The 14,141-nt window shown below is 40.1% G+C and overlaps 1 protein-coding gene across 1 annotated transcript in view; it reads right to left on the bottom strand.

Moving 5' to 3' along the window:
* Positions 1-14,141, bottom strand: part of Rhp (GTP-Rho-binding protein rhophilin) — a 132,456-nt gene that overhangs the window by 81,578 nt on the left and 36,737 nt on the right. The gene's annotated exons all lie outside the window — the stretch shown is intronic.

Here is a 14,141-nt window from a genome sequence, read left to right as displayed (position 1 = left end):
CTACCTTTGAATCAAAAGTTCTTAATTGTATGGTATAAATATTACCCTTCAATTATTAATAATTAATAGTAACGGAGGAACTGTTTGAGATAATTGGCCGTTTACTACTGAAACAGGGCCCATCTATGCTATAAATGAATATAAAAAAAACCCGAAGTCTTACTACTGCTTACCAGTAAAAAGTATTTTTTTAATGACACATATATGATAGTGCAATACGTAAATATCACACTTATCTAATAGGTACATAAGTGTACGCATCACATACGTTTCACATTGTTACCGATAGATGTCACCGGTAGATTGACGACTTCGAATGTTTTTATAAGGTAGTGTCAGTTTTCCATTAATGTTTTAAATCAGCGGTCGGGGAACCGGGGTAAATTACTCCAAATGATGAAATTTTGGGGGTAAAATGACACTTTTGTGAGTAAAAAGTATATATTGAAGTGAAACTTCTTTAGAATCGTTGTGATTTCAAGCTCGATGAATCTCACTCCCGAAAAAAATCATTTAAATTAATAGAGCTTTTTTATAGGGGCTATATATAAAATTTAAACTAGTTTTTTCGTCTAATAATACAAGAAATATATCATATGCATTATAAAATAACAAGAAATTATGATTTACTTATATTTTCTGTGGAGGCGATTTTTTTGCCTCAACTGTATATTATATATATTACTATTATTTCCGCTATGTATTACTAGGTATTACATTGATAAATTGAATAAATGATGTTTAAATTAAATTTTTAGTTATTGTTTTCTTTTCAAAATTATCATGGGGGCTATAGTATGAAAGATGCCAAAAAGAAGGGATTTCGTTTTTTTTTTGTTCTTCGCCGTGGGGTAATATCAACTTACACAAAAATATTTTTTGGGGTAATAATTAAAAAAGTTCCCCAACCGCTGTTTTAAAAAAAGTGTGAAGCTAGTCCTTAAACCGGGACGCGTTGGAGCGTTTCAATGCGGAAACATCTCGAGTTCCCGATAAACGCTCAACGAACAAGTAGAACCACAGAGCATTCAACATAAATAACAGTCATTTAAATTATTTACTACATAATATTTTATTAATGCGCATATTAATAAATCTATACTAATATATAAATCTACAGTGGTTTTTACGGATGTTCCGTTATAACTACTGAACCGTGCATCCGATTGACTTGAAACTTTACTGGGGAGCGCTCTGAGGAATTGTTCGAGATGATACCAACGTCTCGTTTTTACCATCGCACCGCCCGCCACCGGAGTAGAGTTCATCCATACTACCTGGAGCCACTGCGGTCATCCACAGTGCGTTTCCAAAGATCTTTTTTGCCACGTACCATCCGGCTATGGAATGAGCTCCCCTCCACGGTGTTTCCCGAGCGCTATGACATGTCCTTCTTCAAACGAGGCTTGTGGAGAGTATTTGGCGGTAGGCAGCGGCCTGGCTCTGCCCCTGGCATTGCTGACGTTTATAAGCAACGGTAACCACTCACCATCAGGTGGGCCGTATGCTCGTCTGCCTATACGGCAATAAAAAAAAATTTGGTATCCATGTAGAAAGTACATATACTTAATGGATAGGCTAATATTTGTATGAGTGTTGGAGTCAATTAGGATTATGGAGACAATTAATAATAATGTTAATTTTAAATGCCCAGCGGGCGAGTACGGCTAGTAATTTATAATTTTAAAGATTAAACTAAAGTTTTGGTCTTTTATGAATTTTGGACGTTTCTAAAAATTAAAAAAAGATTTGTTCTACTTTTATTGGTATCAACAAAAATTGATCATCGAGTTTCTATCACAAGATCGGTCTCAGATATGTGGGGTTCATTATATGATCAACAGTACTTCCTTTTAATGGCTTAACCCTTAGAACGCGAGCCGTCGGTAGATCGACTCTCGTTTACTGCGCGTAAGGTGCGGGCCGTCGGAATACCGATTAATGCGCAGTTTATTTATTTATTACACTTTATGTAAAATTTACATTGGCGGACTTAATGCCTAAGGCATTCTCTACCAGTCAACCAAAGGCAGTGCAGAGTGAATAGTGGTAGGTGCAATGAAATTTATATTAAGTTACAAATACATACACAAAAAAAAAATATATATATATATATACGCAATCACATATACAAACATATATACATACACACATACATACATACATGCATATAATAGTTTATATAGTATTAAAAGGAATATATTTGTAAAGGAAAACCTTCATAGTCTAAAACTCTTTAGTTTTATAAAAAGGATTTTTCTTAAATGTCATTCAGTGAAGTTTGACATTCAGTAAAAAGAAAGTTCGGTTTGTTAAAAATAATAATTTTATTAAATTAAGGGCTTTAAATGTTGTTTTCTCATTATACACATAACAGAAAACGCAATTAAGTCTTTTATTGTTTATTTATTCTGGAGTACCCAATATCATTATATATTAATAAGTTTCATTATAAGTATTAAGTATATATTAGACATCGACCTGTACGCACGTGTCGTAGCGAGCGTAGGTACTATTGTGTTTTTAGTTACAAAATAAATAACCATTTAAAATTACATTGCTGTGAATTTAACACTGATTATTGTATTTTTTTTAAGACAAGCTTTTTTTAAATGTACTCTTTTCAATAATCGCTTAGTCATTTCTGTAAAATGTGTGAAAATAAACTCGGCACTTTGACAAAAAATTCATAAATAATAAAAATCAAACCCGCAAAATTATTATTTGCGTAATCACTGGTGGTAGGACCTCTTGGGAGTCCGCACGGGTAGGTACCACCGCCCCGCCTATTTCTGCCGTGGAGCAGTAATGCGTTTCCGTTTGAAGGGCGGGGCAGCAGTTGCAACTATACTGAGTCCTTAGAACTCATAACTAAAGGTGGGTGGCGGCATTTACGTTGTAGATGTCTATGGGCTCCAGTTATCACTTAACATAAGGTGGGCTGTGAGCTCGTCCACCCATCTAAATAATATTTTAGTTGTAATTTTATCATTTTGTTCAATCCTGAACAGCGGTCTCGGGTTTAAAACGCGTGCGTAGTTTTTCTTATAACAAACCACATGTTTTCCAGGACAAACATTAAATTAGGTACATCAAATATCTTGTATAATAAAATTAAATATTTAGAGAAAATTATTTGATCATATTTATTTATTACGTGGGTACGATTCTAGCATCTTAATAAATCATAAAACTTAGGTGTGATAAACAGGTTTGTTTTGCTTTTCGTCTGGGTGCTCATTATTTGTATACGTATATATTTAAACTTATATACCTAAGTGTGTTTGTCCGGTACCCATAATACAGGGAATAACACGGGTCAGATGTCCGTGCGTGATTTGTTCCCAGCTATTTATTTATTTATTTAAAATACGCACGGTGGCGGTTCCTTCCTCCCCCTGCGGGCTCACAAGACTCCCTACCACCTCTATTTATTCTTACCCTCCTCATAGAGTTTCTTGTCTTCTGTGAATCATTGATAAAATCATGAGAATTTAAAAAGCCTTTTTAAAAATTGTTATTATTATTGTTCTCTGGTGTTTTATTGTTACTCCTTAAACTTTTGTCATAGCAAACAAAAATATTTGCTTATAGCTTTTATCAGGCGCTAATGTAAAGATAAAGATGTATGGAACGTTAGCGCCTGATAAAACAATTAATCACTCATATAATTATTCATGTTCAATTATTCATATCAATATAATTATTCATGTTTCACTCTTTAGTTGCTGGTGAATGATATAAATATTAAAATAAATTTACAATCGAAACTGGATTAATTTGGGGCGCTTCCAGTACTATACACCGAGTTATTAACAAAAGCCGTGTCTCGTTATAACTTCGTTAATCTTAGTTTACAGACGGAAGTTAGCATCGTGCGGCGATCAGCCTACCTATACGATCTGTCGTCTTAGTAAATATTTGGATGCACACGATACATTCAGTGAGTTTCAAGTAGAAAGAGCGATGTGATTAGACACGGATTTAAATATTGAGTTAAACTGTCAGTTTTTGACGTGACAACGTCTTATAATTCGATGGAGCCGGCTGCACGCACGAAAAAACATGACTCATGCGGCGTTACCTCGCTCTGAGGCTTCCATTTAAGGCTTGAAGTGCAAGCGAGAGCGCGCAACGAGCGACAAAGAGGCACAATCGGCCTCCGCGTTCGGCAGTGTTCGACATCTGTCTCTCTCCTACTTGAGTGAGCGATGCATCCGCGTGGACAGCTGCTATACAATAATAAATTTACATGTTTTCGTCAAGTATGAAGTTCAGTGAAAAGTGAATGTGGTGTCAATTGTCCATAGAAAAAATCTATCAAACAAATAAAATTAAAATTTTCTTATGAAAAATGAAACCATTCTATCAGTATTTTCTTATGACGTTGTCACGTTCAACTATCGTCAGTAAGCCGACTTTACAGACAACCGATTTTTTACATTAGACGTCATTTCGGATCCTCCCGATCCACTAACGGTGCTTTTAGGTACCCCAAGTGCCGGTCATCGTCCTTAGTGTTAGCAACGCTACAACGCTCAGGCTTGAGCCCCATGAGCTCACCTACTACTGTGAATCTAGTATAACCCGAGGTTACTAGAAAAAACAATCGTTATCTGTGAAGGCCTCGCGAAGAAGACATTCTGATTTTTTTTTTATTGCCTATAGGCAGACGAGCATACGGCCCACCTGATGGTGAGTGATTACCGTCGCTCATGGACTTCAGCAATGCCGGGGCAGAGCCAAGCCGCTGCCTACCGCTTAATACTCTCCACAAGCTTCTTTTAAAGAAGAACATGTCATAGCGCTCAGGAAACACCGTGGAGGGGAGCTCATTCCATAGCCGGATGGTACGTGGCAAAAAATGTGCCTAATATTTACGAGGTCTCATATCTCCTGTGTGCTCCGTAACGTCTGACCAGTCGTAAGCCCGTCAAATATGTACGCGTACTAAAAAGTAAGAGTTCACATCGAGATAAATTTCGGATGCTGGTAACGGCGCATCCTAACAGTTCTCGGGAACCGGTTCTGTGTTCGCGGAATGCCTAGCAGTACTGACCTAGATACCTCCGTGGGCGAACGCGCCTATATTACATCGCTTGGATGATGAAGCGATTACGGAATGACTGGGGTAAATAAAAATCTATATGATTCTTAGCTTGTTCTTGGCATGCCTATTGCTAGTAGCCTTGAGGGGTTATTCTAGCTATAGCGAACCTGTAGGCCAGCTCACGGGGCTCAGAATGAGAGACTAACAAGAATTATAATTTGCGTAATTACTGGTGGTAGGACCTCTTGTGAGCCCGCGCGGGTAGGTACCATCACCCCGCATATTTCTGCCGTGAAGCAGTAATGTGTTTCGGCTTGAAGGGTGGGGCAGCCATTGTAACTATACTGAGACCTTATAACTTATATCTCAAGGTGGGTGGCGCATTTACGTTGTAAATGTCTATGGGCTCCAGTAACCACTTAACACCAGGTGGGCTGTGAGGTCGTCCACCCATCTAAGCAATAAAAAAAAAGTTTTATCTCTATTAAATGCCAAATAATCATCAAATGGTAAATAGCCGTCTTCGCCCAAAATGACGTGCACTTCGGATCCTCCCGATCCACTATCGGGACTTTTAGACATTCCAAGGACCGGACACTGTCCTCGTCGAGCCCGTCGAGCGATGAAGCCTACTAAGTTTTTCGCCGGATCTTCTCAGTGGGTCGCGATTCCGATCTGGTGGTAGATTCAGCAATGCACTACTCTTGCTAGGATATAGGGGTATAGGATAGATAGGGATTCGAACACCGGTGCATCGCTCAACACGAATGCACTGGACGTCTTATCCTTTAGGCCACGACGACTATAAATACAATTAATTGTGTTTGTGCTAGTTTATTTGCCGATTCTATCTATCGTTTAGTCTATGTAGATATGTCGCGGCGCCCTTGGTTGGATCATGGCTGGGAATGGCAGTACAATATGTGTTATCCTACTCCGTTGTACGGTGTGTATTATTGTTAGGCCATTCTATTTCACAAAGAACTGTAACTTGTTTGGGAATTGTAAATTTTCGATGTTTTATCGAGTTTCTTATTGACTTGATTGTTAGTAATATTTTAATATCAAAGTATTAGTAAAATTGTTTGTACGTATTCACACTCAAAGGACTAAATGCTCGTTATGTATAGTATTGAAGGGGGCAGATCTGGAACATCCTACGATGTCTCACCATTTCTCCCTGCTCGAAGCCATTCTGCTGCACTCATTTAAGGTACCTTCAGCTGTATTATCGATTTGGTCAGTCCATGACAACCTTAGAACCTCTTGGAACCTTTTGTTTTGGAACCTCTGCGTCTGCAGAGGGACTTCGGTTCCCTCTGTATTTTGTACCGTATGGTCCATGGGGAAGGGTCTGAGGAATTGTTCGAGATGATACCATCGTCTCGTTTTTACCATTGCACCGCCCGCCACCGGAGTAGAGTTCATTCATACTACCTGGAGCCACTACGTTCATCCACAGTGCGTTTCGAGAGATATTTTTGCCACATACTATCCGGCTTTGGAATGAGCTCCCCTCCACGTTGTTTCCCGAGCGCTATGACTTGTCGTTCTTCAAACGAGGCTTGTGGAGAGTATTGAACGGTAGGCAGCGGCTTGGCTCTGCACCTGGCATTGCTGAAGTCATTGGTGATGGTAATCACTCACGATCAGGGGGGCCGCATGCTCGTCTGCCTATACGGCAATAAAAAAAGGAAAATGTCATGGGAGTCCTAACGCGGTCTTGTTCCGTCTATGAGAAGCCTGTCTATGAGAAAGCTAACATCCGAGACTACTGAAATTTGACTTATTTCGACGAGAATCATAGAAATAGTTTGATACCCGGTAAAGAATGAAGCTAGAAATAGTTTAATTTCTGACGAAGCAGTGGGTGGAATGCTATATGATCAAGATATAAATCGTGTGAAACGAAACGCAAATGACATTTGACGTTACTCAACAATTTTATATTATGTGTGCATTCAATCATTCACTAACCATTTTGGGGACTTTTTGATCGGAATGCGAGGAGTGAAGTTGTGTGATTTGTTTTATTTTGTCTATTTGGTGTTTCTTCAGGTTTAAATGTGTAATAATGGTGGTTTATTAACTGTTTAATATCTGTGAAAGTGCACAAATATGGTAAAATGAAACAAAGCCGCTGGACGTCACTTCTCGGGATCCTCCAAAAAGTCCAACGAAAAAGTTTCAGTAAATGACCACCATTTTACTTTCATCCCATCTCATCTCATTTCATTTGATTTCATCCCAGTTGATTAATGTCTCAAATTAATCATCTTCATTTCATTTCATAATTTTTCATAAAATTAAGAGTATAATTTAAAATAAGACATGACTTAAAGGTCTTAGTTACCAGGTCATAAAATACCTAAAAAAAAAAACTAACCATTTTGGCGCCTTGTATAACTTTCTATGTTTTCCAGTAAATTATTGTCGGATTGAAACTAAAATAAAACGCTACTTCCACAAACCGACTTATTATTTGCAGCCAACGTGGACACTATATGAAATATAATGAGATATATATTCAATAGAAATAATTTAAATAGAGCGCGATGTCATGACATAGGCTTGTCTTGTTGGTTAATCGGAATGTACCAAGCTAAAGGTTATATTGTAAAGACATATTATGTAAATATATCTTATGTAAATATATCTTATCTCCAACGTCAGGGTTATGGAGCTGAATCGCTGTGACAATTCAGAAAAAAATTCAGACTTTTGATGAAGAGCATGCAATGAGAAGGTGGTCAAGCTAAGTTTTGATGGGAGGTAGCCAAAACGAGACTGTAGTATACCTGATATTGCATTGATCTATGAGCGACTGTAAATGATTATCATCAGCTGGACCTTTGTCTATCTTTTTTTTTCTTTTTTTTTATTGCTCTTGTAGGCAGACGAGCATACGGCCAACCTGATGGTGAGTGGTTACCGTCGCCCATGGACTTCAGCAATGCCAGGGGCAGAGCCAAGCCGCTGTCTAGCGTAAAATGGAATGCCTTCGAATGCTTTAAATGTTCTCTTGAACTAAAATAGTTTCTTGAATAATTCTCGAAGCCAGGTCCGCATCGAGGATCGAAAAAGATGTAAAGCAGACGCAATAACGAATAAGCTAATACATAATTGGATAACTAAAAGAATGTTGCAATAAAGTTTTGGCCAGCATGAGAAACGCCAGGGAAAGTGTGAAATCTATGTGTGTTTTGGTAATTTTATGGTTTATTTTAGTGACCATTGTGCGGTGTGCGGAGTATGGGAAGCTGCTTTCTAGTTGACGGCTGTTAATGGATTCGTTTTGATTCAAAACGACGGTAGGGCGATATTTACGAGATGAGAGTATTGTTTGTGGAATTTAAATATTGTTTATATGTAGTATAAGTGGTTTTACACGTCATTACGGATCCTCCTGATCCATTAACGGTGCTTTTAGGTACCACAAGCACCGGTCACCATCCTCGTCGAACCCGTCGCTTGCGACGAAGGGCACGACGAGCGAATTAACCCATAGACACAGCCCACTGAGTTTCTCGTCGGATTTTCTCAGTGGGTCGTGTTTCCGATCCGGTGGTAGACTCTGCGAAGCACTGCTTTTGCTAGGGCCAATGTTAGCAACACTCCGGTTTGAGCCCCGTGAGCTCACCTACATGTTAGGGCGAAGCTGAAATAGCCTCTCAAGGCGATTAGCATAGGTAGAAACCAAAAAAAGAAAAAAAAACATTTTGTGGTGGTGGGGCCAGCTTTCCTTCCTTTTCCCCTACATTTCGCTCTGTCTTCGATATCTTGCTCCACATCTCCGACCGGTGAGGTCGAGATGCAGTACCAAATTCCCGACGTAGTCCTTCTTTTTGCTTCTATTTCTCTTTTTAATGCGCTTCTACTGGTTCGATATACAGTATGTATATTTGCTTTTGTATAACGGAATCATTGAACGTCTTATCCATCGAGTTCAGGACGTCTGATTAACTTGCAATAACTTTGCACACGCGTCAAAGACCAATGGCGATACAATAGTATTGTCGCTAACGTGGCTCTGATATCATGCCGGTGTGAAGGGGATAAATATGAAATGAGGTGTTGGTTATGTTTGTTATATAAGGATGTTTTTATTTTTTTTTGCAATTAATTATTAGCCACGGGTGGGCACGAAACATATAGTTCTGCCTCATACCGATGAGGGTTGATGGGTTAGCGTTTACATGACCTCACACCTAAAGTTGGTACTAATGTTAAAACTTGCATTTGTTTTTCGAAAATAAGACCCCTCTACCATCAGCCTCAAGGAAATCCTAAAGTACTTAGGACACGTTGCCACGAAAGAAGGAGATAACCTCGAAAGACAAATGACTCCTGGCAAAATGGAAGGAAAAGATAGAACAAGATCGCGTACCGTTGTGAGGACCAAATGTGGATGAAGCAGGTCAGGGGTGATACTGATGATGATGATAATCAGTAATGCAAATAATGAATGCCCTCCTGACAGGATTTGAAGTCGTCGTGGCCTAAAGGATAAGACGTCCAGTGTTTCGTATCTAGCGATGCACCGGTGTTCGAATCCCGCAGGCGGGTACCAATTTTTCTAATGAAAACAATCTACGTACTTAACAAATGTTCACGATTGACTTCCACGGTGAAGGAAAAACATCGTATAATAAAAATCAAACCCGCAAAATTGTAATTTGCGTAATTACTGGTGGTAGGACCACCACTGCGTATTTCTGCCGAAAAGCATTAATGCGTTTCGGTTTGAAGGGCGGTGCAGCCGTTGTAACTGTACTGAAACCTTAGAACTTATATCTCAAGGTGGGTGGCGCATTTACGTTGTAAATGTATTGGGCTCCAGTTACCACTTAACACCAGGTGGGCTGTGAGCTCGTCCACACATCTAAGCAATAAAAAAAGGATATTCGCCGGAAGTAGGTGTCGTATTAACGCCAAGTTAAACCTGTATCTACACGAAAGCCAAACGCCGCGACTCTCACCAGAACATTGCGGATTTCCTTGGAAACGTAATGGAGAATTGCGTAAGGCATTTCACGTTTGGACTTGTGCAGTCTGCGAGTGTTCCGCATTGAAGTGGGCATGGGAAATCGATCTGGATATGGCCAATTCTTTTGGTCGTGTAACCGCTTTACGAGAGATGAAATGTTTTTTTTTTATTGCTTAGATGTGTGGATGAGATCACAGCCCACCTGGTGTTAAATTGTTACTGGAGCCCATAGACATCTACAACGTAAATGCACCACACACCTTGAGATATAAGTTCTAAGGTCTCAGTATAGTTTCAACGGCTGCCCCACCTTTCAAACCGAAACGCATTACTGCTTCACGGCAGAAATAGGCAGGGCGGTGGTACCTAACCGCCCGGGCTCACAAGAGGTCCTACCACCAGTAATGAGTAGTGAGATCGTACTCCGATTGATACCGTTCAAATATACCTCTATTTTACTGTAGCTCAGTTGAGGAGTTCACGGACCGTAGTTTCTATTCTGCTCTATTCCGTTCTTCTCTTCAAGAGAGAACCGATTCACATAAATTGCACTATTGGAGCGCCCTCAGAGCTTCCTACCTTATGAGATACGCTATTTATAGTCTTTCAATAACGCAGTGGCTCTTACACTTCTGTCCACATCGGAGTTAACAAACAAGCGTGAACATAGGTTTCGTAATACGAATTAAAACTGCAGTGCCTAATGCGACGACAGACCGCAACCGCAGATCGCAGCAATACCATTGAGCTGTGCATGAATCTCTAGGAATGTATTTCAGTCAACGGAGTTCGTTTTTACCATCGCACCGCCTGCCACCGGAGTAGAGTTCATCCATACTACCTGAAGCCACTGCGGTCATCCACAGTCGGTTTCCAGAGGTCTTTTTTGCCACGTACCATCCGGCTATGGAATGAGCTCCCCTCCACGGTGATTCCCGAGCGCTAAACATGTCCTTCTTCAAACGAGGCTTGTGGAGAGTATTAAACGGTAGGCAGCGGCTTGGCTCTGCCCCTGGCATTGCTGAAGTCCATGGGCGACGGTAACCACTCACCATCAGGTGGGCCGTATGCTCGTCTGCCTACAAGGGCAATTGGCTTACTCGACAGTGAGCCGGTCATTGAGTGGGTTATTGTCGCCCATGGACATCAGCAACGCCAGAGACACAGATAAGCAACTACCTATTGAGGAATTCCTGATTTTCGCAACAATAACTTTGCTAAAGAGGGATACGTGTGTATTTCCAGTGCTGAAGCTACTTGATGTCTGCGATTTGTGGGCAAATTCGGAATCACACCTTAAGCACACATCTCAGGTAGGTACGTCAATTCATACGGAATGTTGTGCAAGCACTTCAACGCTCTTGGAAAAAGTCGCGTAATGAAGCTTGTTCGATACCTTATTTAGTATAATTGCGACAGCGTCGATAATACTAATTAGTGACGTAATTCAGACAGGAACAGATAAAAAGTCCTGGGACCAGGACATGGTGAGTGTGGGCGAACTGTGAGTCGCAGAACCCTGCCAACTGCCGACTTGATCTGGTCGGTCCATCGCATGGGCACCCTTCCACGCGGTCTGGTGCCTTCTACTTCACCTCCAGAGAAGTATATGGCATGGGACTCAGTGAGGAGGTACCCGTTACCACTCCAGTGGTTTCACTGAGTCCACACACGTTAAGACCGCATCTGGCGATGTCCTTTTCTACGATAGTAAGTTTACCGGTGTCAAGTAAACCGCGGACATTCCATGTTCCTATCGTTTGAATTTGGCGCAGTTTAATAGGTGTTCCAGTAGCTGAATTTCCACGGGGAGCCTGGTTCCCTGCTGCCTCGTGGCCGGTAGCATATTTCACACCGCTTGCCCCGGACGCAGGACGGCGCCGGTTCCTACGCGGTTTGCATGGCGATCGTGTTCTCGTTGCTTGTACTTTCATAAAAAATGTCTTTGACAATAGAACCATAATAATGTCCAAACTTATAATTTTAATTAATTATACTGCGGGAACACTAGTTTACTGAATTGTTTATTGGAAAAAATATTACTAGCTTTCTCAATATGAGGAAAATTTTCGAGGTTTATTCAAATAATTAAAACAAAAAGTATGAGACATTTTAATGTGCCGGTGAGACGGGAGACGTCGACTGCCGACAAAAACTTGATGTTAGTAGGACAACAACCTCAGCGGTAGGGCTGCCGCGCCCTCAAATAATTAGTTTCACTTTTCTAATGAACTTATGATTAATTGATGGAGATGGAATACATCTGGTGTTCAGCCATCATTGAAGTCCATAGACATCACAACGCACCTGTTTACGTTACAAGAAATCAATATTTCATTCTTTATTGACAAAAAAAAATCTAGAGAAGATATTATTGACACTACTTTTTTTTTATTGCTTAGATTGGTGGATGAGGTCACAGTCCACCTGGTGTTAAGTGATTACTGAAGCCCATAGACATCTACGACGTAAATGCGCCACCCACCCTGAGGTATAAGTTCTAAGGTCTCAAGTATAGTTACAACAACTGCCCCACCCTTCAAACCGAAACTACAAACTAACTCAAGTTTTTTTTATCAATTGGCAATTACTGCAGTAATTTTAATGCAACTATCATTGTTAATGAAATACCTCGCTATGTTTGAGCATTAAAGAACACGTTGTATATTACTGGTGGTAGGACCCCTTGTGAGTCCGCACGGGTAGGTACCACCACCCCGCCTATTTCTGCCGTGAAGCAGTAATGCGTTTCAGTTTGAAGGGTAGGGCAGCCGTTGTAACTATACTGAGACCTTAGAACTCACATCTCAAGGTGGGTGGCGGCATTTACGTTGTAGATGTCTATAGGCTCCGGTAACCACTAAACACCAGGTGGGTTGTGAGCTCATTCAACTATCTAATTAAAAAAAAAACTAACTAATTAAAAACAGATTCCTGGCAGCGATGATGGCTATATTCGATTTTTTTGTATGGCTCCTAGACTTCTATTAAGCGGAAAAAACGTGCAACTATGTACAGCGAGACATTCTTTGTCCTTTTTGCGACACAAATCGCTGCACAAGAGCGTTGCATATTTCAAATTACAAAAAGAAATCCCACTCGAAGAAAAAAATGTGTATGAGTGCAGCCCTATTAGTAACTGGTTACGTGAGGACAGGGCTGCCAGCCGTGCGATTGGTAGTGATTCACTTGTGCTTCCGTTCGGGAAGGTACATTAACTTTAACTTTAAAACTTATACATATTAAGAACGAACCATATAATAAATAATATAATAAAACTGAACTTAATTTATTAATAAACACATATTGGCCAATCAGCAGACGAGGCAAAGGATTTTAAAATATTCCTTGAGCTAAAAGTGCAGCATGAATAGATTTACGAATATTATTCCTCGTCCCAGAAATATATTATAAAATCACAATATCACTTTTCATTGAAAAATATTTAATTCTTGGTAACTAATAGAAAAAAAATTGTTTTTTACAAATTGTTTTACTCCTACCTTGAGAGGCTATGTCATCGTAACCTAACAAGTAGCTGAGCTCACAGGGCTCAAACCTGAGGACGTTGGTAACACTAATCCTAGTAAGAGCCGTGCTTTGCAGAATTTACCACCGGATCGGAAACGCGACCCACTGAGAAGATCCGGCGAGAAACTCATTGGACTCAAGCCACCCAACCAATCTCTTAATAATAACCAAAGAACAATTTTTTGGAATTACCTTCAAATTCTGACACTGAATCGCAATTAAATTGCCAGATTTTTATCAAGTTGTACTTTCAATTATTATTTTTACAAGAAATTTCATACGACTTTTTTAATAAGTGTTAAGTTAGATTGCGACAGCCCTACAGCGATTGGCTGAGTCGTTACGTGACAGTTGCTCGTTTGATCGGAATCATCAGAGTTCGATATTGGCATATAGTTTTTGGCGTACTTTTTCATTATCGAAAATAAGGCCGCTGAAACGTAGCGAACTGAGTTCGGTAGCATCGTGAATAGCTTTGGTCTTCTCTCTACCTAAGCTGACTAGTGGCGGAAGCGGGTTGTAGCGTTGACCAGAGCCTTACCTATCTTATACCTTTAAACGAGCAATTCTTGT

The sequence above is a fragment of the Bombyx mandarina genome, chromosome 20, assembly GCF_030267445.1.
Source record: "Bombyx mandarina strain Sakado chromosome 20, ASM3026744v2".
Taxonomy (NCBI): domain Eukaryota; kingdom Metazoa; phylum Arthropoda; class Insecta; order Lepidoptera; family Bombycidae; genus Bombyx; species Bombyx mandarina.
This window is presented reverse-complemented; position numbering and strand designations above follow the sequence as displayed.